The following is a 24,796-nucleotide window of genomic DNA, read 5'->3' as shown; positions in this document are numbered from 1 at the left end:
GCAGAAACAAAACGCTCACCCTCATCCCTGGAAACACCTCCTCTTTGCTGTGGGCCTGACTCTGTCTCCTGCTGAAAGTCAATAGGACCATGCTTCCTGAACTTGTCCTTTTTGGGTTACTCTGAGCTTCATGAGGGTCAGTGTAGCATATATAATAGCCACAGTAGTAGTAATAATGCTAAATAATTGTTCCTGTTTATTGAATGACTTTATGGGCTAGGCGTTGTTCTAAGGTGTTTCAAATAGCATCTCATTTTAGCCTGATAGCGGTCTATGGGGGCAGGTAGCGAAGTGGTTGAGGAGAGACTCCACGATGCACCTGCCTCGAGATAGATCCGACCTCAGCCACCTACTAGATTATAGACAGCTTACTTTTAACCTCTCTGACTCAGCCTCCCTATCCATGCAATGAAAATAATAACAGCATTCACGTCCTAGAGTGTGGGTGAGGATTCAGTGGGTCAACACAGGTAAGCACTTAGAACAGTGACACCTAATAAGCAACGAAACATAATGGCTCAGGTATCCCAATTTTATAAATAAGAACTGAGTCAGAGGGAGAGGGAGAGAGAGAAAATGGCAAAGCTAGGAGTCCAGCCAGGGGGTCTGACTCATGCTTAATCTCTTTGCCGCCGAGCACCAACTAGGCGGCGAGGGGAAACAATTCCAGCTAAGGTTTGCTTCAGTCACCTGTTTAGGTAGAAGGTGCCGAACTTTGTAGTGAGATTAACTGGAGTTCGTGTACCCAGCCATTCCCCTTCCTGTAGCTTGGTGGCCTGGGTCAAGTTCTTATCTTTTTGTTTCCACATTAGCAGAGGTAAAAAGTCTTCCCTTGCTGGGTGATCCAGAGGATGAATTAAGTTAACGTGTGGAAAGGGCTCCACCCTCATTAGAGGCAGTACTGTGGAGACCTGTGTCATCCCCCTTTCCTGATTAGCCATGCCCAGGACTATCTCTGTCCTCGAGGACCCGAGGGCTTTAGCTTGTGAAGGGGCAGAGAAGATTGGTCAGCTTTCAGAATCAGCTTACTTTGCTCTTTCTTAAGCATTCACTATGCCCCAGGGCTGTGCCTGACAGTTTCACATGTATTACATCCTTCGGATGACCCTGGCTACTATTTCCTTTTTACAGGTGCAGAAAAGAGAGGTTTGAGACCTGAAAAGCTTCAGTAAGAAATGATCTAGAATGGGACTCAATGCTCTCTGTTTGAATTGTAACGAAATGTGTAGCAACAGGCTGACAGTTGATTCTCAACTGCCAAACAGATTTTCCCTTGGTCTTTCGTGAATCACGACATCAATCCCTAATGAGAAGGTGAACTCATGCTTCAAGGGAGTGTTCTGCACCCACAGCCTTTACCAACGATACCTGCCAAGTCCCCGGGCTGGAAATAGCTTAGAGTTTTGCAACTGAAAATCCACCTTCTCAGTGCAGTTGGATTGCGTGGGGTCTTCCTAACAGGAAGAGAGGGAGGTGATGTGGTTGAGGTTTGCAGACGGGGAAACCGAGGCACGTGGCGATGGGCTCAGGACGGGCGGGCAGGAGGTGACAGACCCCAATCCTCCTTCTCAAGCTCTCCTCCCACGCTCCGCTCTGCTCTCCCCAGAGCCCAGTTCTGGAATCCCAGAGAGATCCCCACGGATGCCAGTGGGCACCCAGGTTGGTGTGTCCCACTGGGTTGGGACACACAGAATCCCAGTAGGTGTCAAGGCCACTTGTGGGATGTGGTGAATGACCACCTTGCTCCTTACCTAAAGCATTTTGGATCCTAAGCAGCTTTGAAGATCTAATTGTTTTTCAGGGTGCAGAAGGGGGCAGGGGGGAGGGGAAAATGATTATGCCGAGTTCGCCTCCAAGATCAAACACTTGTGGCAAAACTATTAACAAGGAGCCGGCTCCCTGCTGCCAGCTCTCACCCTGACTGGCAGGCTTCCCCCTGGAGCAGGAAAGGGGAGGGGAAGTGGGGCATGCAGCATCCCCGAAGAGCCACACTTTGGGCCCCTGTTTACGCACACTGTCCAGCAAAGAGAAAAGAAAAGCAACCCATTCTGTTCTTCCTGGGCAGAAAGCAAATCTAACGTTCCAGCATTGATAGTTTCAATATTGACACAGACTCCTGCCTCTGCAGAACTCAGAGTCAGGCAAAACATGTTATCTTCCCTGGCCCTTGTTTGTATGGGGCAGGGATCAATTAGAAAGTTCCTTTTTTTTTTTTTTTCTTACATCAAGCACTACAACTGATTTCTGTAATCAGCACCAGTGAGATTCACCTTTCGGGGAAATTAGAATTTTCTCTTCAGCCACAAATCCGTTTTAAGTAAACATCATTGACCACCCACATGTAGAGATGCTTTGTTGGGGGAAATTACTCCCTCCCCCCCCACCCCACCCCTGTTTTGCCATCTGATAGCAAAGGACTGGGGGAAATTCCCCTAAGAAAGTCTATTGTTCTCTAGAGTTACACGTAGGACAATAGGGTCGAGGTTTGTTTTAGCTGAAGATGCATTACGATTTCCATAAATATAATTACATTCTGGTGGAAAATATTCTGCAATCACAGTTTGGTCATATGTAGAATTGTAGTATCGGGCACAGAGAATGGAGAGCCCATAGTTTACTTAGAGGACTGAGTACTACATTTTCCCAAGTTCTCTTATTGAAGGATATTCCTTCATTTGCGTAACGACTATTTACCAAGTGCTTGCTATGTGATGGCTCGTCACGCCCGGCACGAAATGAACACTGCAAAGGGGTCATTTTTCTGCCTAGGCAGGCTTTTCTTTCTACTTGGAGGCATGGATTTGGACCCTCAAGTATCACATGTGTGGGCTATGGGTGTCATGTATGTGGGATTTAGGACACAGGTACCAGACGATTGTTATTTAGTCTGTATAATCCCCCCATGAGGGAGGCCACCTTACTCCCATTTTATAGATAAGAAAATAAACACTCAGAGAGGCCAAGCAGCCTGCCCGAGGCCACCAGCCAGAAAGGGGTGGATTCTGAGCTGACATTTGTCTGGTGCACGGCCTCTGTGCTTTCCTTTTGTAGGAAGACAAGAGTCAGGACCGCGGTGGTGTTCGTAGTCCTCTCGTACAAGCTCACATGATGGTGATGCCACGGCTGGGTCCATTTTATTTGATGGGGCAACTTTATAACAATCTCCTTTTGTCCTTAATGACATTAGCTTGCGTCTCGTCAAATCCATTCCTAGTTGGAAGCAGCAGAAATATCCACTCCAGGGAAAGAGTTAAGCGATGCATCATCCATTTGAAGGAATGACAAGCAGATAGTTAAACTACTGCTTACAAAAAGTCAAATAAACTTTTGTTTTATTTATTTATTTTTTAAATCCCGAGGCCCTTTCTTTTGTCCTTAGAATTTTTTTAACGTTTCTTCATTTCTGAAAGACAGAGAGACAGACCCTGAGCAGGGAAGGGACAGAGAGAGAGGGAGACACAGAATCTGAAGCAGGCTCCAGGCTCCTAGCTGTCAGCACAGAGCCCGACGCAGGCTTGAACTCACGGACCGTGAAATCATGACCTGAGCCGAAGTTGAACGCTTAACAGACTGAGTCACCCAGGAGCTCCTATAAAGTCAAATAAACTTTTTTTTTTAATGTTTATTTATTTATTTTGGGAGGGAGAGAGCGCAAGAGAGAGCGAGCATGAGTTGGGGCGGGGGTGGGCAGAAGGAAAGAGCTAGAGAATCCCAAGCAGGCTCCACCCTAGCTCAGAGCCCAACATGGGGCCGGATCCCAACACGTTGGGATCACAACCTGAGCTGAAATCAAGAGTCGGACACTTAATTGACTGAGCCACCCAGGTGTCCCAATAAAAGTCAAATAAACGTTTAAAATCATCATCAACGAGTGAAGGTAGAACCGTGCTGTTGAAAATTGTGTGCATGTGTGTCTAGGAACTCACAAAATCACTTTGTGGAATGACTCCGTGTGAATGACAAGAAATGAAGAGGAAAATAGCTAAAATATTCACATGGGCAGTAGGTTTTTACAATTCATTTTATCTTTCCCCAACTGCTCTACAATATATCCTTTATCGAGGTAATACGCTAAACTATAAACCATTGTATCAAAGCCATCCATAGCCACTGAGTAAATTCAGGAAATCGTAGCTGTTTTTTAGCTTAAGGCCAGTCACAGTCATCGTCAGGTGCCGTGCAAACATACTGGACCAGGAAGTGGAAGGATTTGATGGCATCGGAGTTGCCCGGAAAATGGCTGAGAAACGTATTTTAAAATGTATCACCATTACTTATCTATCCGTTCATCTCTATCCATCATCTCCCTTTAAAAAAAAAATGTTTATGTATTTACTTTGAGAGAGGGAGCGCGCGCATAGGAGCAGGGGAGGGGTAGAGAGAGACAAGCCCAAGCAGACTCTTTGCTGTCAGTACAGAGCCCGATGCAGGGCTCTATCCCACAAACCATGAGATCGTGACATGAGCCAGAATCAAGAATCCAGACGTTTAACCGCCTGAGCCCCCCGGGCGCCCCTCCCTTTGTCTTAATTCCAAAGAACAAATAACTTACCCCTCTTGAGCACTTACAGTGTTCCCCTGTTGAACTGGAATCATTGCACTGGATCCCAGGACGGCGCTACGAGGGAATCATTATAGCTGCCCGCACTTCCTGTGACACACACAAGGCCGCCGAGTCAGCAGGTGCCAGAACCAGGATTTGCATCCAGGCAGTGTCTGTCCATTTCTCCCCAGGCAGCCACCCCGGTCCGCCCTGGCCGCTTCTGCCTCTCCAGGACAGCGTTCGGCATCACCCTTGGCACCTAGAAGGCACCCAGCACGGTCAGCCATGCTCGTGAGGCTATATATATATACACAATCCCAAGCATACGTATATATATATGTGTATATATATACATATATGCGTATATATATACCCATATTTATTACTACAGATTATATATATATATATAGAAGTCATTTTGCAGAGCATCCTTTTCCCAAATACTAAACCAATACCCCAAACAGAGCATGAACTCCTCCAGCCTGGGAAGCTTCAGGAGCAAGGTCTGAGTCTGGGGCATTCTCAGCACCCGGCATAGGCTTTGGCACAACCGTGATGCTCCGTAAGGGTCTGCTGAATTGCTATTTGGAGGGTCGGATCAGTGAAGCAGCACTGATAGCCCAGCTGAGTTAAGTGAGGCAAACTGGGGAATTTATCATAAAAATGGTGAGAAGTCTCACGAGGCTGAAAAAGGGAGCTCTAGTAGATTTCAGGAATGGCTGGAGGGAAGGATAGGATGCTTTCATCCTTCTTGGCTCCTGTCCATGTTTGGTCATTCTTTTCCCCTCCTCCCCCTTCTCCTTCTTTTCCCTCTATTTCTCTCTCTCTCTCTCTCCTTCCTTTTGTTTTCTGTGCCCACTTGGTAAGAATATGCGGCCGTCGCCACTTGAGTCAAAATCTTACGGACTCAGACACTGTTTCGGGCTTCCTCCACAAAACTGTGCCCTGGCTCTCAGTTCCTATCCCCAAATTCCTAGGGTAAGACTTTGGTGTATTTCACGTCAGATGACCAACGCTGAAACAATAAAGTAGCCAGGGGACCGAGTAACATTCTACCACTCAGGTGGATCCTACAATAGCAACGAGGATTTGGGGAGCCAGGTGGGCAGTTAGCAAGAAGAGGTGGTGAGGATCAAGTCACAGACATGCCCTGTGCGTGTGCAGATGTACACACACACACACACACACAGCCCAAAACATAGTAGGTCTACCAAGATATTTGTTGAACTAGTAGTTGTATGTGTATATATACACATATATTTATACAACTACATATATATATACATATATACACATATATATACACATATATACACATACATATACACATATACACACACATATATATGTATATATATGTATATATATATATATACAGTCCAAAGCAGACTTATATATATATCAGTGTATATGTGTATATATACCCATATTTATTACTACAGATTATATACCTATAAATACATATATTAATACACATATATATGTGTATATATACGTGTATATATATATATATACACAATCCCAAGCATACGTATATATATGTGTATATATATACATATATGTGTATATATATACCCATATTTATTACTACAGATTATATATATATAAATATATATATTAATATATAAATATATATGTTAATACACATATATACATATATATGCACACATATATATACGTATATATATACACAATCCCAAGCAGACTTATATATATATATGTGTATATATGTGTATATATTATATATACCCATATTTATTACTACAGAGTATATATATATTAATATATATATTAATACACATATATACACACATATATACACACATATATATACATATAAATATACACAATCCCAAGTATACGTATATATATACATATATATACCCATATTTATTACTACAGATTATATATGTAAATATATATATTAATAGATAAATATATGTTAATACACATATATACATATATATGCACACATATATATACGTATATATATACACAATCCCAAGCAGACTTATATATATATATATATATATATATGTGTATATATTATATATACCCATATTTATTACTACAGATTATATATATATTAATATATATATTAATACGTATATGCACACATATATATACGTATATATATACACAATCCCAAGCAGACTTATATATATATATGTATGTATTATATATACCCATATTTATTACTACAGATTATATATATATTAATGTATAAATATATATTAATACACATATATATACATACATATATACACACACATATATATACGTATATATATACACAATCCCAAGCATACGTATATATACACCCATATTTATTAATACAGATTTTATATATATATTAATATATATAAATACACATATACACATATATATATACGTATATATATATATACACAATCCCAAGCATATGTATATATACACCCATATTTATTAACACAGATTTCACTATTGAGGAATACATATTCATAATAGTGGCTTCTGTCCCAGAAAAAAAAAAAAATCCTCTGCTACGTCCACCCTCAAGAGAAGGAGAAATAATTTTCACGGGGGTTCAGATGCCTGCCAGGGTCAAAACACTCTGTCATCCTGAACAAAACGTTTTAGGGTATTTGCTTTAATGAAGAGCCCTGGCTTACCGCCTTCCCCACAGCGTTTGATCTTGCCTTTGGGGTGTGGGAGGTCACACAGCATGTTTTTGCCCTTGATTTTGGCTCGGCCTCCCAGCGGCGGGACCGCAGAAGGACGATAAAGGATGAGGACCAAGGCCTCCATTAAGACTCTGGCCGGTTTCCCTCGCTGCCCTCTCTCGGCGGGCGGTCCCGCAGCTCCCTTCCATGCAGAGCAAAAAGGAAGTGGTTAGTTTTCAAAGGAGGGTCTGTGTTTTAACGGCCTTGGCGATCTGGAATTTGCTCCTGCAGGGGTGCGGGGGCCCTCGTCCCTCGGTGTCCGCAGGTGACCGCTGCAAGCCCCCCGAGCCGCGCTGGCTGTGTTCACGTCTGCCTTCTTCCATTCACTAGCTTGGACGGGCTACTTCACTTCCCCGTGCCTTAGTTTACCATAAAAGGAGCGCGATACCAGTCCCCAGCCAGCCGGCTCACCCAGGGACCTGAATAAATGACCGCGAGGGCGACAACATTGTGCCTGGAGCACAAGGAAGCCCCCGTATCAGGGACGGAGCCATGTCCCCGCTCCCCCTGCTGTCCCTGGACGAGCTTCTTCCAGAATTCAGTGCTCCCACCAGAGCCTCCGTGCTGCCGGCTTCCGGGACGTGTGGCCACGCAGCCCGGCCTCCTGCTCAGACGCCCTGGCCGCGTGCGCCTCTCACCCTGGACCTCGCACCTGACCTTCTCCACCTTCTCTTCCGGCTCTCGCGCTCCCACTGCCTTCCCGGTAGAGCCATGGCCCTCTCCGTCCCCCTCGCCCCAGCGTGGGCACACACACAGCACATACACACAAAATACATCACACACACACGCACACTCAGGCCCTTCCCCTCAGATGCCCGCGAGGGACACCTCCCACTGAAAGAGCATTCGGCAGGGGCTGAATCTACTTCCCGGAGAAGAAGCGTCTCCAGCTCAGCGGTGCTATGCCACCGTCCTTCTTTCTGTCCAGCAGCTGGGCTCACAGGGAAGCCCCACGCCCTCCTTCCTGCTTTCTCAGCCCCTGGGGACCGGGGACCGGCTTCGTCTCCCTCCACGGTGCCAGGCCTCAGCCGGGGCCCAGGCGCCCTCAGAGGTTTGGGGGGGTGGGGAGACTTTCTCCTCACTCCACAGACTTGACACACCCTGCTGGGAAGCTTATGCACTTGGATAATTTCACAGACTCTGCCTTTCCCGAAAGTAACATCCTCTCTTGCCCCCCACGTGCTTTTGATGGGTATTGACCTTGCACACGCATCACTAACTGGTTCTCCAGGGTCGTCCCACCCGGAGCCAACTATTTCCCGCTTCCTCGCTTGGGGCCCCAATAATTCAGAAGAACCGGGGCCCAACCTCAGGATTTCCCACCGCCACAGCGTGCCGCGTCCAGAATGTCATCGGTAAGGGGCGAGGGAGCCGGGATCGATCGCCGTCACAGCACCAGCTAGAGGCTGGATACAAGCTCTTCCATTGATCTAATTCTCTCCAAGAAGCGGCTGGGCAGAGTTGTACAACTTCTGTTTCAAATCCACGTCTGTGTGTGTATCTATCTATGCATCTATCTATCATCTATTTATTATCTCTATCCATCATCTATCATCTATCTATTATCAATCTATCATCTCATCTATCCACCTATCATCTATCTTCTGATAAATCTTATTCTGTAACACTTTTGTTCCACTTGTTTCTATCTATCTATGTCCCTAGTCTGTCTGTCTGTCTGTCTGTCTGTCTCTCCATACACTTTTTCACACCGGGTTCCAGTAAAATGCATTTCTTGCCATGGATGGAGGTCAAAATTTCACAATTCCGAAGGTTTTTGCAAGTTTACTTTCTTGTCTAAGAAGCAAGGTTAAAACCTAATACAAACAACTTTTGCAATCTTGGCGTAATACACAAGGAAGCGTTCTTGTGAGGTCCGAATGGAATGTGTAACCAAACATCTGTAAAGTCTAATTTCTCGAAAGCAGGCTGTTTACTGCAATAAAACATCGGCATCGATGTCACTCGGTTCCAGCTCTGTACTCCTACTTTCCTTGTGTTCCTTGTAACTGTCTGATAAACCCAGAGTGGCTTTGGGGAAAGGAAATCAGGTGGCAGGGAATACAAGGCATGAAACAGACCTGAAAGCCACTGGGGACACCCGTGTCACACACAGGCTGGGGACAAGATCTGCCAGGTAGGGTGACCCTGAAACCCAGGACTGGAGAGCTTTAATAAGAGCTGAATCGACAAGACACAGGCTGACACGTGCATGGATGAATTATAAATGGTCTTTAAAGCTGGGTCACCAGGAGTGAGGCTCCCCTGGCCAATGGCCACCGTGAATGCTTGAAACAAATGACTTTCAGGTGGATGGAAAGGACAGCAGAAGGCTGTGAATTCAAAGTGAGCCTCGCAGAAAGGAATTGAGGTCCAGAGATGGGAAAGGAACTGCCCAAGATCACAGAGTGACTTCGTGTGAGGAGTCAGATTAGCTCCCAGACCCATCCCAACAGTGGAAAAACATACTTACGTTTAGTGGTTCTCATCGGGCGCCACACTTATGTGTAACTGATTTTCTTTTTTATTTTCTCCCAGGTTTCAAAAACAAATGTGAATTAACTTTACATTCAGATTTCTTTTAATTGTAAAACGTCTTAGACAAAAAAGAACACACGCATAGAACAGTAGTCAACATTTAAGAAAAAAAAAAAGGTAACCAAGAACTAGGTTATACAATGAATAGTTGAGAAACTCAGAATATTTATTCTGGAGATGTAGTCTCTTGGTCAGAGTGTGAACAGGAAGGGGTTTTCAAGCTAATTCGTTGTCTGGAAAAGCAAAAAGGCTCTGAAGGCAAATGGCACCGTGTTTTCATTTTTCACGGTTCCAGGGTCAAAATGAAGAAGTCCGGTGGACATTCCAGAATGGTCAATTTCTTTTTTTTTAATTTTTTAACATGTATTTATTTTTGAGACAGAGAGACAGAGCACAAGCGGGAAAGGGGCAGAGAGAGAAGGAGACACAGAATCGGAAGCAGGCTCCAGGCTCTGAGCTGCCAGCACAGAGCCCGACATGGGGCTCGAACTCACAAACTGTGAGATCGTGACCTGAGCCGACATCAGATGCTTAACCGACTGAGCCACCCAGGCGCCCTACCATGGTCTATTTCTTATCTGGAGAGGATGTTCTCACAGTGGAAGCTGGCCTCAGAAAGCCCAAGGATTGTCATGGCTGAAGCAGTTGGCATGTTTTCATTCGTTGATGCTTGAAGGGAGACTTGAGAGCCCCTAACATAAGCCATCGGAGCACAGAGGATGCTGTTCAGGTGCCCGCTGGCTTCCACCCTCTGTTAGAGGTGACCGGGACTGTTGTAGCAAACGTGTGTCATTTCCTTGGCCGTGGCATTCAGGGTGAGTTCTCATGGTGACCGTCTTTGAACCTCCTTTCTCACTATAGCAGGGCTGAGTAATGACCCCCAGAGATGTCCACCTCCTAAGTCCCAGTAATGCAACCATCACCCCAATCATATTTTACTTATTTTGGGAGCGTGGGAGGGGCAGAGAAAGAGGAAGAGGGAGAGGATCCCAAGCAGGCTCCGCCCTGTCAGCACAGAGCCAGATGCAGGGCTCGAACCCATGACCGTGAGATCGTGACCTAAGTGGAAACCAGGAGTGAACGCTCAATGAGCTCAGCCACCCATGTGCAACACCCCCGATCAGATTTTAAAACACTTTTGTCCTCACACTGGAAGAAGCCTTCCCACACTCCCAGCCGTCAACCCCTACTTCCCACCGCTAGCCTTAGACGACCACTGATCTCCTTTCTGGCTCTACAAATTTGCCTATTCTGGACATTTCAGTGGACATCAATGGCATCCTACAGTACTTTGTATTGTACATGTGTGTGACCAGCTCCTTTCGCTAAACAGAATGTTCCAAAATTTCATCCATGTTTTGGCACAGATGACTATCCCCTTCCTTTTAATTATCAAATAATATCCCATTGTGTGGATGTACATTTTATTGGTTGGTTGATTGATTGATAGAGGTCAAGCAGGGGAGGTGGCAGAGAGAGAGAGAGAGAGAGAGAGAGAGAATCCCAAGCAGGCTCCACACGGTCAACACAGAGCCCGGCATGGAGTTCAGTCCCCTGAACCATGAGATCATGACCTGACTTGAAATCAAGAGTCAGACGCTTAACTGACAGGGCCACCCAGGTGTCCCAGTACCCATTGTTTTAGATCAAAGCAAACTGCAGCCCCGGGAATCATCTCTATGGATTCTGATTACGTGAGTGGTGGACGCTTCATACCAATAAGAGTACCCAGAAAATCACCTCCAGGTTATGCACGTGGTGGTGTCTCCCACTCTTCTTTAAAAAGATTATATGAAATATTTATTATGCTACATATTTCTTCTTGCCTTCAGGAAAATCCAAACTTGAATATAAGGCCTTTGATAATATGGCCCCGTATCACTTCTGCAGGATTAAACCCCAAGAAAGATTAGAAAAAAATTCACAGTTCTCTACTTCTTCCCACCAAGACATAGAGTATGAATGACCCACCTGGAATCTGGGCTTCTTGCGTTAGCCAATAAAATGCGGCAGAACTTAGCGCCCAGCAGGTTCCGAGGCCGGGACTCAAGAAGCGTTATGACCTTCTGATCTCTCTTTTGTAACCCTGAAAACCCAGGCAGAAAATGCTGGGATAACCTGCTGGATGATTGGACATGACGGGGAGGAGATAAGAGGTGCCCCGCCGACAGCAGCCGGCCTCCGAATGACCCAACAGCTGCCTTCAGACATCTTGGAATCTTGGCCAAGATCAGCTGAACGTCACCCAAGTCAGCAGAACTGGCCATCTGAGCCCATCCCAAGTTGCTGACCTACACAACAGTGAGACAAAGAAATGGTTTGGGGTTTAAACCGTTAAGTGTTGGCGTGAAATGTTACTCAGCAAAAGCTACCTGACATGATCTCTCTCTTCTCAGTCTTAACACTGTACTTTTTCTCACCGTAAAACCTTTGCAATGCTGTTCTCTTTTCTTAGAATGTGTCCTGCAATTCTTCTCTCTTTCTACTCATCCTCTACGGCTTTCCTCTGGGCAGGCTTTCCCTGTGCCTCGGACCTGGGTAAAGGCACCACTGCCCTGAGTTCCCGAGATCATTGGCCTTCCTCAAGCGTTGCCCTTGTAACGCTATCTTTCACCTGTTTACTTGTCCTCTCTTGTCTTGCGCACCAGCAGTAGAATCCACCGAGAGGGCAGGGGTTTCTTAGCTGAATTCCATCCCGACAGCCCCTATATGTAGCATGGCTATGGGACACGGTAAGAACGTGGAGCCGAACGCCTCACTGGAGTTTGAGGGGTCGTGAGAAATGGCCCAGAGGATGTGACCTCTGAGGATAATTTGCAGCTTGTAGTGAATGGGAAGCCAGGTGTTTTCCAGGTAAAGAGGTTGCATATGAAGACCCTCGGGAGACAGAGAAAGGCGGCATCATGTTAGAAGCCCGGGAGGAATCCAGGTTCTTGTCTGATGGAGTGGAGAACAGGGTGAATGGGGGTAAAGAACCAGCTAGTAATCTTCAGGCGGTACCAGAGGCTTCCGTGCGCCACCTGGACCGGGTCAAGCGGGACGTTGCCTGCCACTCAACCCTATCTGTTTTCTTGGTGCTTGTTCTCTGGACAGGATACGGTCATTTTGAAAACCCCCGACCTGGTTCAGGTGGACTAGAAAAATCCAGAAGCTGGAGTGAGTTTTCAGATGGCCTCAGCCAATCTTTCCTTCCCTCAGACTCAAGCCAGTGGCAGAGATTTCCTTCCCCATAAACGGAGGAGAGGGCAGAGGCATGGTCCAGAAGGGTGTAAACAGAGAGCTAAGGCTCACAAAAAGTGGCGAGCTGCCTCTCTGTGTTTCCTCCAATGTCTGGTGGGGAGCGGGCCCCTCTCCAGGTGGTACTAATAAAGTCAGGCTGGGATAATGGGATAAAAGCCCAGAAACATAAAAGCCGCCTGGAGGGGAAAGAGAAGAAGGGGATGGGGGACGCCTTCCTCCCCATGTTAACTGTTCCCGCATTAATCAGATTCAAATATCTCAAATTGGACTTGTCTGTTCTTCCAGGAACATTAAGGGAAGCCGCAACTCCGGAGTCATAGATCTTTAAAGCGGGAATAGCCCCTTTAATCATGTGGTCCAGCCGCTCGTGGGAGAGGTAGAAAACGGGAGGCTCGGACAGGGGCTTTGCCTTGGGACAGTTCACACGACGAGCAAAGGCCCACCTGTTGCTTTTGACCTCCACTTTCCTCAAGACGGTAAGACAGCTGAGGGTAGGGATCCGTGTTTTTTTGCCAGCTGGCTTCCTATCACCGCGCACACACACACATTAGTGTCCTGGGGGGGAAAGGCCACCCACGAGGGGGACGAATGACAAGACAGCTCAGGGAGAGGCAAGATTTGTACATCAAATAAGACAGGGCAACGTGATAGCGAGAATGTTGTTTGAGAATGGAGAAGGCAGCGTAGGTCGAAGCCGGGGAAGGTCAAGAAGGGCCCAGGGAAGTCCCAGCTCTCACCACCAGGACAGGACAGGACAAGACAGGAGACAACTGTGTCGGAGATGCCAATGCGATGCCGTGCGTAGGGGTGGTTGGAGCTGAAACAAGAAGAGAAACCAGGAGGGAATTAGCGGCTCAGCAGTGGGATGAGGTGGTCGACCGGAGGGACCAGACCACTCAGCTGGGAAAGCCCAGAGAATGACTTCGGCATTGATGCCAGGATGTGTGAGTTCAGGATTAGGAGCCATCTGGGATTGACTTGGGGACCCCGGCCTGCTTTTATGTGAATAAAGGTTTATCTACAGGAGAACAGTGAGCAAAGAATCTATAGCATCCTTTAGAGGGGCAGAAAAGCCCACCACCATTAGAAACAAAGGAACAAAGGAGAAGGAGGAGTGTGGATTCAGACAGAGTCCTGCCGAACTCCTAGGAATACGTTTGCGTGTGTGCCTACCTTTCTGGAAGAGGAAAGATCCCCTCGACTTGCATCGTGAGGTATAACACTGCCTTGGACTAGTACCCAGTACTAGGTACTACCTTGAGGAAGGTAAGTAAGAGCCTGTTCCCTGGAGCTACATTCCTGGATCCACTTACCAGCTCTGGAGCTTTTCCGAACGTTAGCTTTCATTTGTATAATGGGAATGATGATAAAACCCTTCGCACGGGGCTCTTGGAACATGTAAAGCACTTAGAATAGTATCTCCCCGTAATCTGTGTGATGTGTCCGTGCTTATCATCTGGTAACTGAGAATACATAATACTGAGAGCTGAACTGACATCCTTGTGTGGGTCATTGCCAAGCACTTAAAACACACTCTTATTCAAACTTCATTACAGTCGACGGAATACGGGGCACTTCCTGTTGTCTGTTTTCCAGGTGAGCTCTAAGCCAGGCAAAATAGCGACGCACGCCTTCACATTCTACCGTATCCACAACCTGCTTCTGCCATTATCGGCCCATCAGCTACCTCCAGCAGGCTTAAGAATTCGCTGGAAAGGAGACTCAAGAGTGGACACCTCTTTGCAAAGAGTTGCTGACATGCTGCTTTCCATCACCTCCAGAAACTGAAGAAAAGGTCAAGAGAACAATTAGGGAATTGTGATATGCATTCCCTGGCTTTGGCGGTCATAGGGACCATTATCTGCTGCCTGGAAAAGTTGAAAGGTGGAAGACCGAGCTAGCTTAGGGTGGTGGAACAAAGCCAGATAGCAGCAGCCACTGGAGTGAACTTTATTTCTAACAGCTCTTGGTGTCAGCCAGAGAAGCCAATAGAACGATTTGGATTCGGGCTTCCCAAGAGAATGTCCTAAAATAGCGAGCGAGCGTCTCTCTCAAGAGAGCATCTCAGAAGCATCTCAGAAGAAGGAATCTCTTTTGGATACAGACGCCAGTGCCCAGCTGCGACTGTCACAGGCTCAGAGGGCATTATGGGCACCGGTGTCCCCTCTGTGCTCCGCTCTAATGTGGATGCACTCCCGGACGAGCTGGACACGTCTCAGGGAGATGGAAAAAGAGGATGAGAGGAAGAGGTGAGAGAGAGAAAAACTCACACTTCCTCTTCACATAGGCCTTTAAGCCCATTTGGCCCGAGCTAGGGATGACTTAAAGCTTTCAATGGGATGAGAAACGTGGTTAGTCAGACTAGCCGTTTTAACAGTTCAAAGACAGGGACAGGACACGAAGGCAGGGCAGTGATTGGAAAGAAGAAAGTTGCTCCCTGTCTGCCCCCTATCTGACCCATCTCAGCCACCAATTGTGGTATCACAAGCCAGGCGGACTCGGCTCTGTCCATGGTGCGGGGGAGAAAATCAGGACTTGGACAGCTAAGCGATTTGCCCACGATTTCACAGATGCCGGGCATCAGAACTGGAGACTCGGTGCCAAGCACACGTATCAGTACCCAGGTCCGTCTGCCTCCGGAGCCCATGCTCATCCCCACCCTGCCCTCTACCTACATCAGACGACAACAGGGAGTGAGTCCTAATGGAATGATTTAACTTACAAAAGGCGGTGTGTATAGTCACCGGAGAGCGGCTTCCGTCTTGTAACACAGAGCACAACCTGTTTATTGATGAGCTTCTTCCCAAGTACCTCCCTCATGTTTATGAAATGATGTGTGGGTGCTGCCCCATTTTTAATGACTCCTTATTTACATGGAGCACGTTATTTATGGAAACAGCGATAGCGCCATCGCAAACCCATTAGAAGGCGGAGATAGCAGGAAGTCATTGTTCGCTCCCCAGCGAGGACAGGATTCTAATTACTCAAGAGCCCGCGCCCTCCTCGCCATGGCAGCGGGCTCAATAAATAACCCCCTGTGTGAAAACGGTGCTTGATGTAAATTGTGACTTAGTCCACGCAAATGGATGGTTGGCCGGTGGAGAGTTTCCAGCATCAGGCAGGAAAGTTAGCAGCAGCCTGGGAATTCGGAGACCTGGCTCTGCAGAGATGGCAGTCTCCATCCCTCACTGCACGTTTCTCAGAAACAATTAACATTTTTTATTTAAGTAATAAGCTCCAAAGCAGAGATGTCGCCGGGAGATAATAGCACTTGAGAAATCACGAGGTGTTTGGAGGTGAATCTATGGGCACTTCGCATAATGAGACGACCATCCTTGGATGCCAATTTTCGTAGAGCGTCGGTACTAATCACTTTTCCAAGAAATCATTCCAACAGTCCAAGGTGGAAGCTGAGCTTCAAAGGCTAATTTACTCAAATAACTTTGGAATTCATGAACGCTCGGGAAATGCTAGTTGCGTGAGCAAAGAGGTAGTCATTTTGGTTTGTTAAGAAAATATGATTTGGTTTTTGGAAGGAGAGATGGGTGGTCTTCTTGGTGTAGGGCTCAGAGCTTTAAGAACATTCTGTGATTCTGGGAAAATCAACAGGAAAGGTGATGATTCAACGCGCCATTCCCCCTGCTCAGAAGGCAGCCCTTGGGCCAGCCCCAACCAGTAGCAGAATAATTCCAGGAAGGGGAGGGAAAGTTGTGAGACTTGGTTGTATGAGGAACAGGGATGTCCCTGCGGGTGTCTTGCAGCTATAGGAAAAGCTAGCCGGAACACAGAAATAAAACGCATCAGCGAAAACCCAGAAATGGACCCCACCCCGGCCACCCTACCTGAGAACAGGCTGTGGTTGATTCTCCTAAAGATTGTCGTCTGCTCTTCTGCTCAGAGGAGGCAGGACGAATGGTAGAACTTCATGCTTTGTGGTCTACGAAACTGTGTTTGACTCCCATACTGCATGTGATATGGTGGGTCCATTCACTAATCACTTTCCTTGGAGCTTCCTTGGAGCTCTTCAATGAGCCAGGGCCAATGGGTTACAGAACTGGAGTTACAGACACTCTGAGCTCAGGAAGCTCAACGGCCCGTACCCCAAGGTCTTAGTCGTGTCTTAGACCCTTTCTTCTTTGATTACTGGCTCACAATTCTTGGACGTTTCCCTTCTGGAGACTCAGTGCAACTCACACATATTGGGCCTTCGTGTGTATTGCCCACATACGCTTTAGGACAAGACTTCGAGGGAAATATTAACCCCACGTTACAGATGTGGAGTAACTGGAACAAGGCCCTGGCACTAGTTAGCAGGAGCATAGGTCTTCTGACTCTTTATCTGATGCCTCATAGTCTCAGGCAGAGCAGCTGGCAGAGGCGGGTACTCGTGCTGGACCTGGGCACGGCCCCTTGTCACCCAATGAACAAGGCACAGGTGGTAGCAGAGAGGCTAAAACTCAGGCTCTCTCCTCTCTGCTACACCTGGATGGCCCAGATAGGTTACTAACTGGGTCTCAGTTTTTCACTCTTTAAAGTGGGCTTGGGGAGACTAAAGGCTGCTGTGATCAGTCGTTTACAAGGATTCCTGACCAAGCAGCAAGTGATGGGTGAAATCCAATCTCCCTGCAAAGCTGTGTGCCCCGGAATGTGCTGGACCTGTCCAGAAGAAGGAGCTACCTTCCTCTAATCACGCAAAAGATCTGTATGTGCTGTTGGATGCCCTGCCAACACAGAAAGAGCTCCACATCCCCTCCCAACTCCCTTTGCCATACCCAGTAGGCACAGTTCTGGGAGGGAGGGAGAGGGAGAGAGGGCACGAGACCAGGTGGCACTCCAGCATTAAGCTGATTCTGCTCACATCATGGGCATTTATGAATCAGTGGAGTCAAAGCTGCTTTGTAGGAAGTACGCAGACTTGAGCATCAGCACGTCCCCGACTTCCCTCCCTCCCTGGATGTGACTTCAGGCCTGTGTCCCACAGACCTGTCATGTCATGTTACTCAAACATGCGTATGTCATGTTACTCAAAGCCCGCCAACGCTCTTCTCCCTCCATTTTGCACAGAGGTGAAGGAACTTGGCTACCATCAAGGAGTTGGCAAGGACGCACTCACCCCTGAACTGGAAACTGGAATCCAGGTTTCTCCAACCAGAAAGCACTCCATCCATATGGATGGTTTTGTTTGACCTTGCCCTTTGTTTTTTGTTTGTTTGTTTGTTCGCTTTTTTTTTTTTTACCTCCCTGAGTTTCCATCTTTTCTATTACTTCACAGTGAAAATGATACCACTCTTCCCCCAGCAGTTGGTGTGACAGTCACAGGGTTAAGCATCACTAGTTGGGCCTGTGTTAAGATCCTAGCTTCTTTGCTCTCTGACCTCGTGTCTTCAAGAAATTGAGCCTCAATTTTCTCACCTTTATGATGCAGACTGTGATAATAGCCCTTAACTGAAAAGCTTGTTGTGAATATTAAGTAGAAATTACACACCCACCCACACACATACACACACACACACACACACACACACACACACACAGTTCTTAACCCAGTCTAGCACGTAATAAATAGTCAATAAATGTGATCTGATTGTTAATACTGTTCAGTAGCAGTTGAAGCAACACAGGTGTTTCATGAATTTTTGCCCCAACTCCTTGCTAAGATAGGTGCTCGACAATGCCTCTTTTAGGTTCCCTTCCTCACGGAGGAGAAGATTAGGACAATGCTCCAGTGGGGAGCAGGGCCCCTGAGGAAGGAGAAGGCATTCGGGATCTGGCAGGCACTGTCCTCACTGACTCACTGTTGACCTTGGCTGTCACATCTACTTTCTGATTTGTCCCCAAAGAAAGCCAGTGCCCCGACTTTGAAGTGTTGACAAAGTATTTCAAAGTGCATCTTCCTCAGTTCCAGGAATCTCACTGAGGGAGCACATCCCCGGCCAGCATCTCGTTCCCTTAGGTAGGCTCAGGATCCAGGGCTGAAGAACACCGCAGCTGGCTGCCTTGTGCCTGGCGGGTGACCTCCCCCCGGGAACCTGGGTGGGGAGACACGTCCAGGTGGTTCTTTGTCCCTGGGGCGTGGCCTCGCTGCCTCCTTTCCGCCATCCATTCACTCCCCTCTGACTCACTTCTGTTGCGGCCAAGAAGGCAAGTGTTGAGAGGCTGTTTAACACACACACACACAACAAGCCCTATAATCAACCAAAGTGGTCATTTGATCTACGTGGGAAAGCATGTCCTCCCGTCGGCTCCCAGGCACCAGGAAGTGACACCAGCAAGCAAGGAGGCCACACCACTAATAGGAGTAACTGCCATCTGTTCTAGAATGCCTGCTGGTCACCAGGCATTTCACGTACCCCATATCACTAGTCTTCACGGCAACCCCCTGAGGGAGGCCTTGCAGGTTCTGTGTTACAGATAAAGGAACGGGGGTCAGTGAGGTTAAGAAACTTGCCCGCATCCTCCACAGCTAATAGGTGGCAAACCTGGGATTCTAGCCAGGTGCAGCTGACGTGGGAGCCTGGACCCTGTCCATTCTGCCATGGTGACAATCAATTGGACACGGTCATAAGAAGTATGTAGAAAACAACAAGTGTGGGTTTGAGTCATGAGCAGTAAAGGGCCCCAGGTCCATAGGGAATTTTTTCAGGGCCTCTGCAACATTCTAGATGTTGCTTAATAGTTGATTACTGTCTCCCTGTGGCAAAATTCCACAAGCTTTAGTGAAGGACCTGCCATGTGCCTGGACTCATACAATACTAGATATTTCTCAGAACTCTAGGTCTGTGTACCTTTCTACGGACTCATTACCATCGTATCCAGTTGTGGCTCTCATTACTGTTGTCCTTGATTGGTGCCCAGGGTCCCTTCTCCGTATGGCTCTTCTTCTGTCCCCATCAGCCTGAGGCTCCAATCTGCTTGCTTATCATCTCCCCACTGAGGCTACCCTAGGTTTGTTGGGTCGCCTTTATCACCAGTGGCATCTGAAACATAGGATTTAGCATTTCTTGCCGATTATTTCTTTTCTCTTGGTCTCCCCAGGAATAAACCCAAAGTCCCTTTCACTGTTGGGATTTTCTTAACCATTTATGGCAGGGTCCAGAGAATGCTAAAAGATGGTTCCAGGCAGAAGCACATCAGCTGAGTTTGGTCCCTGAATGTTTCTCTGAGGTGGTTCCAGCATTTCCTCCTCTGCGCTGACTCCAAATGGCCAACCATTCTGAGATTCGCATCATCTAACTAATTAAAGCAGTCATCCCTTCCTGATAATTTTTTAAATTTAAGTCTCACTAAAACAAAAGTAAATACAATTCCTGTCATTTTAGAATTTATGTAAGTCTTTATGGAATTATGGTTAACAGATTAAATGAAGGGTCTACTTCCTTGAACCCTTAATTAGGTCTTTTGAATTGGGACCATTCTGGGGAAGATTATCTCAAAGTTTAAAGATTAATGATACGTCTATGGGGCTTCTGGGTGACTCAGTTGGTTAAGCGTCTGTCTTTGGCTCAGGTCATGATCTCATGGTTTGTGGGTTTGAGCCCCACGTTGGACTCTTTGCTGACAGCTCGGAGACTGGAGCCTGCTTCGAGTTCTGTGTCTCCCTCTCTCTCTCTACCCCTCCCTTGCTCGCTCTTTCTCTCTCTCCCTCTCTCTCTCTCAAAAAATAAACATTAAAATTTTTTTTAAAAGATTAATGATATGCCTAGAACAGAATGAAGAAGCAAATAAGATATAAGTCAGTCAAAAATTACCTCCCAAGGTGACCTTGAATCAGAAAAAAAAAATTGCTTGGATCTTGTTCAGTAAATTGTGCTAGAATAATTGGTTATCAACATAAGAGAAAGATTAGATCCCTACCTCATACTGCATACACAAAAATGAATTCTAATGGAATGAAAGCCTCAATATGAAAATAAAAGTCTTAAAAGTGTTAGAAGAAAATTTTTTTGATTTTCTTCATGCCTTTAGGACAGGAGTTCATAAATCCTGCACAAACAGTCCAAACCATTAAGGAAAAGATAAACTCTGTGTAAAAACTGCAGAGGGGTACCTGGGTGGCTCAGTTGGTTGCATGTCCAACTCCAGATCTCAGCTCAGGTCGTGATCTCATGGTGCGTGGAACCAAGTCCTTCTTTGGGCTCTGCGTTGACAGTGTCTCCCTTTCTCCCTGCCCCTCCTCTGTTCGTATTCTCTTTTGCTCTCCCTCTCTCCCAAAACTAAATAAACATTAAAAAAAATTAATAGAATAAATAAAATGAAATAAATAAATAAATAAATAAACCCACAAAATTAAAAAGGCAAATTATAGATACAGAGGTTAGTAACCAACATTACATGCACTGGGTGTTCCCTAACAACTCAGCAGCTCCCTCAGGATCACAGAGTAATCGGGCGGTCAGGGTCAGTGAAGACTTCCCATTTCAACTTTGACAGGGAAACTGGCCACCGTGAACTTCAGCAGAAGCACGATTACCGCATTTATTCGCCGGAAAAGCATCTCTAAGACCACTGCATGGAGACCCAGGTCCCGGCCTCGGGTTGTTCCTAAGCTGTTGGCAGGAGGGAGCCACCCATAAGGAAGGAGAGGATTTACATCGAGAAGCACAGAGAAGGAGGCACAATTGAAGGCACCCAGTGGGAAAGTGGGGTCTGTAGTGACATCCAGATGTGAGGGGCGTGAGCCGTGGCCTCGATGAGAGAGCAGAGCCTCTCCAGGTGGACAAGGTAAGGAAGGGCATCCTAGACAGGAGGGAGCGTGAGCGGGTCAAGGAGGCACGAAAGACTGAAAGACTGCAGCGTGCCCAAAACGCAACAGGTCTCTGTAGCTGGGGTGCTACGTTTGTGCCTTGGGGTGGGAGGCAAGGTGGCAGGAAGTAGAATTAGAAAATGGTTTGGGGCCTCTGGCAATGTTTCTTTGTAAGTTTCTAACTGATTTGCTATTGCCATGGGCTGAACTGTGTCCTCTCTTTCGAGGACCCAGAATGTGGCCTTATTTAGAAAGAGGACTTGGACAGAGACGATCAGATTGCAACTAGGTCATTGGGTTGGGCCAAATCCAATATGGCTGGTATCCTTATTAAGGAGGGAGAGGCGGACATGGAGACAAATACATGGAAGAGGGAGACAGTGTAGACAGACTGGGGAGGAAGCCGTGAAGACACAGGTCTGGAACGTCGCGCTTACAACTCAAGGAACACCTGAGACGCTCCCAGACTTGGAAGATGATGATGGAATGGGTCTTCAAAGACAGGATGGCTCCACTGACTCCTTGATCTTCTGGTCTCCACAACTGTGAGTCTCTGGAGACTTCTGGTCTCCACAACTGTGAGACCCTAAATCACTGTCATTTGAGGCACCCAAGATGAAGTTCTTTTATAGCAGCCACAGGAAATGGATGCAGACGTACACTGGGTGTTAAACCACTAACAATGAAGACATCTGTTGGATTAGAATTACCTATGTGACCTTGGCAGGATGTTCAAGCTACCTTCTCCAAGGCTAAGTTGGGGGGGTGGGTGCGTGGTAGGGCTTAATGGTTAACAGCTGAGCCTCTGCCATCAGACTATTTCTGAATCTCTGCTTTGTCTCCTTTTAGCTGTTTGGCCAGTGCCTCAGTTTCCTGATCTATTCAATGGGGGAGACGCTAACATCCAAAGGGTGATAGGGAAGAGTGAGCCATGGATGGAAAGTTCCCAGTCCAACGCCCGGCACCAGTAAGTGGTCAGTAAATTCTGGCTCTCATTACTGAGCCCACATCCCTTTGGGTCTTTCTCAGTTACAACTGCTCTTTGCTTGAGGTAATTTGCCCACAGGCCCCAGTATGACAGGGACGCTTCTAAGAGTCTGTTTACACGCATCAAATTACCAGCATTTTCCAAGAAAAGTGTCCCCTTTCACTTGAGTATTTACTTACCAAACCTAGCCCTAGCCCAGGGAAAAATGATGCTTGTGGTGGGTGAGCTGGTCCTTGACCCTCAGCCCCTCCCTCGTGGTTCTGCCCAGAATTTCTAGAATATATCCCAAAGTAATCAAAGGCACAGGCACGCATGTAAAGCGAGACATGTGGTGTAGCGGGTGTAGCGGGGGGGGGGGGGGGTGGGGGGGGAAGGCGTTTCGTCTGAGACCTGGATTTGAATCCCTCCTCCGCCACTGAATAACAGTAGGCACCTTGACCCAGGACCAGGTCTTTAAGCCTCCACTGTCTCATCTGCAAAATGGAGTTGCTGCTTCGTTGGCAGAGACGTTTGCGGATTTCACGAGGCAAAGGCACGAGTGCACATTGCTGGCATTCTTCAGGCCCCCGGTGCCTGGCTGCTCGGCAGATTTTCCCCTTCTGGTGAGATCGGAGACATGGTCCTGGGGGGGGGGGGGGCTGATGAAATGAAATGGTATCAGTCCTGCTGTGAGACTGGCCAGCGATCAAGTCTCCAGCTGTCCGTCTCCAAATAGCTTAGCGGCCGCAAGTATGATTCAACGTCCATAAATTAAAGAATGCACGGCTCACAAATGTCTCCTTAGCGTTATTTTTATTGAAATCAAATTTCAACCTTGAGCCATCGGGATCTTTCCCGTAATGCTGGGAATGATCGACCAGCCAGATGTGGGGTACACAGTGCCTGGGGGTGTCGGGTTTGCTCTGGGGAGGAACCGAGGAAGGGCGGCTCACACGGGCTGGCAGGACTGAGGGCAGGTGGCGCTCACGCTGCCGGGCAGAGGCGGGTCCGCACCGAGGAGCACGCTGAGGAATGACCCGTCTCATCATTACTGACGTGATGAGAGATCAATGAAGTGTTTCACATGAATCAAAATAGTCCTTTGGGCTAAAAACACAACGAGAGATCTACTCTCCAAACAAATACTTAGGCTCAGGGTACTCATTGCCGACTACAGGCAGTGGGTGGCACAGCTGATCTCTGTCACTTACCCATCTGTGTAACTGTAACTTTGTACCCATTCAATAGCACCCGCATCTTGCTCCTTTGGCCCCCGAAGAAGCGACAGGAATAACAACGACGACGACCGCGACAACCACAGCAAGAACAACCAAGGGACAGGAGGAAATTTGGGGAGGTGATGGATATGTTTATATCCATGATCGTGGTGATGGTCAGTCTCTTGGGGGTATGAATATATCCAAACTCACCAAACCATGCGTATTATGGGGCGTATGTATTCCATATACCAATTAGGCTTCAATAAAGCCGAAAAGAAACTACTGTTGGAGACGCGGAAGTCTGTCCTCCGGGGTGATCTAGTTTTGTAGAATCATCTCCGACTCGTGACACCGACCTGTTTGCAGTGGGGGAGTGTGGTTTATGGTAAACCTGAGTGATGTTCACACTCCTAACTGCCTGCGTGATCTGTTTGCGGTGTCCTGACCTGAGAACTGGACCCATAGCGCTGCTCCGCCCCCCGCGGGACGTGCGGTTATGAAAATAAAGGGTAACGTACATTAACTTGCACGGTGCCTGACAATCAGTTGCTCGTCAGTCAACGGCCACTCGTTTAGATTTTGTCCTTTTTTAAAGTTTGCTTATTTATTTTGAGAGACAGAGAGAGAGGGAGAAAAGCATGAGCAAGTGGGGCAGAGAGGGAGGGAGAGAGAGAAAGGATCCCAAGCAGACTCCACACTGCCAGCATGGAGCCCGATGTGGGGCTCAAACCCACGAACCATGAGATCGGGACCCGAGCCGATATCAAGAGCTGGAGGCTTAACCGACGGAGGCACCCAGATGCCCCTTGATCTTGTTCTTATAATCCTCATTCTCTGTAAAAT

The 24,796-nt window shown here is 47.2% G+C and overlaps 1 long non-coding RNA gene across 1 annotated transcript; it reads left to right on the top strand.

The window, feature by feature from the left end:
* Positions 1-19,386: 19,386 nt before the first annotated feature.
* Positions 19,387-24,168, top strand: LOC122239310. Its single transcript, XR_006218277.1, has 5 exons — positions 19,387-19,591; positions 21,454-21,744; positions 22,616-22,740; positions 23,181-23,356; positions 23,982-24,168. It is a non-coding gene; the product is annotated as an uncharacterized LOC122239310 (long non-coding RNA).
* Positions 24,169-24,796: the final 628 nt, after the last annotated feature.

Source organism: Panthera tigris, chromosome B3, assembly GCF_018350195.1.
Source record: "Panthera tigris isolate Pti1 chromosome B3, P.tigris_Pti1_mat1.1, whole genome shotgun sequence".
In the NCBI taxonomy this organism is placed as follows: Eukaryota; Metazoa; Chordata; class Mammalia; order Carnivora; family Felidae; genus Panthera; species Panthera tigris.
Note: the sequence above shows the minus strand (reverse complement) of the source record. Positions and strands in the feature narration are given on the sequence as shown.